General features: G+C 47.4%; 1 protein-coding gene across 1 annotated transcript in view; it reads left to right on the top strand.

Annotated features, from left to right (window-relative positions):
* The window catches only part of NUDT3 (nudix (nucleoside diphosphate linked moiety X)-type motif 3), a 31566-nt gene that overhangs the window by 29039 nt on the left and 1096 nt on the right, over positions 1 to 1431 (top strand). The window lies entirely within an intron of this gene.

The following is a 1431-nucleotide window of genomic DNA, read 5'->3' as shown; positions in this document are numbered from 1 at the left end:
ATCTAGCCCGGACTTTGGGCCTCTGCCTCAGCTTTTCCATGCAGAAAACATGCTGGTTGCTCCAGAAGAGCAAAATATTTGAAGCTGCACAGATCGAATGTTTGCCTCTCCCAATTATAACAACGTTAGATTTTCTTGCTCGTTCTCAGAAACGGTTTTATCCCAAATGGATATGTTTGCGCTTTTCAGACAGCCGGCTGCAATGTTTGTACCTGTGCAAAGCACCCAGTGAAAGGGAAGGTGGGTGATCTGGGAGGTCTGTGAAAGATAGGTCTGGATATTTAACTTCCCTGGAGTAGAAGCTACGGCTGGTGCCGATTCTTGGGAGAGGCTCCAAATCTGTCGGTCTCTTTAGCCAAACTTGCACCAAGAAACGAAGTTGTTGCAGACGCTTGTTGGCGTGAAGAGCTCTTCTCTTCTAAGGATGCTCAACAACTTTGTGTAATTCGTCGACTGCTCTGGTCCTGCTTTTAAACGACTCGGTTTTCCCTCCTGGCTCTGTTCTTCCTGCTTAATAAGATAGCATCATCTAGTGGCTACATCACAGCCTGGGGATGCAGGTGACCTTGCTTCTGGTGTACTCTCTCGTCGTGTCTCGGTGTTAAGAGACTATAACATACACACACATATATAAAAACATATATGTTCCTCACTTTTCTCAGTGTTAGAATGAATTTAATACGGTTGGAGAGGGCTCTCGGCTTCAGTGGTGGAAGGTGGTGTGTAGATACATGTAGTGTTCTGCTGGGTGTAGTGTCATGAGGTCTGTACATAATTGAGAGAGGTGTAGATGGGTGAAAAAGAACACAACTGGATTGAAGATGTATTTAGGACATTTATAAAATCTCTTTTTGGTGCTAGTTGATAGGGGTTTTTTCCTTTTTTTTTTTTTTTTTGGTGGGAAAGTGAGAATTTTGAAGTTATACTTGAGAAATTGGCTCTAGAATTGCCTCAAATTATTCTTGGGGAGGTCCAAGAGTGTTTGCTGAATTTCCTGTATGTCCTATTTTCTATTTATTAAAACCGAAGATCTGGAACGATCGCTTCGCGTTTCCTGCTCAGTCTTTTCGTGAACTCTCTGTACCCGAGACTCCCCCGGCAGCAGCCCCGAGCTGGGAGAGCAGGATCCCAGGCCCCATCGGAGCGCGTTGCCTGGCCGTGGGACAGTCACCCTGCCAGCAGCGCGAGCTGGGTGTCGGTGGGTACGAGCATATCTGCCTTAGGCTTTTCCATTCCTTATCGAACCGAGATCCCTCCGAGATACCTGTGGGGCTTTGACCGTCTCCTCTGTTCGTGTCTGAGCTGGTACGTTCGAACTCACCTTCGCGACCAAGGACAGGACTTTGATACCGATCCGGGTACCGACCCGCACCGACCTCTCCTGCTTGGCAGCGCCGGCGTGAGCAGTCCCTATGAGAAACAGTTTGTAAA

Source organism: Pygoscelis adeliae, unplaced genomic scaffold (assembly GCF_000699105.1).
Source record: "Pygoscelis adeliae isolate BGI_AS28 unplaced genomic scaffold, ASM69910v1 Scaffold197, whole genome shotgun sequence".
Classification (NCBI taxonomy): Eukaryota; Metazoa; Chordata; class Aves; order Sphenisciformes; family Spheniscidae; genus Pygoscelis; species Pygoscelis adeliae.
The sequence above is the reverse complement of the archived record's forward strand: the minus strand, read 5'-3'. Positions and strand labels throughout refer to the sequence as shown.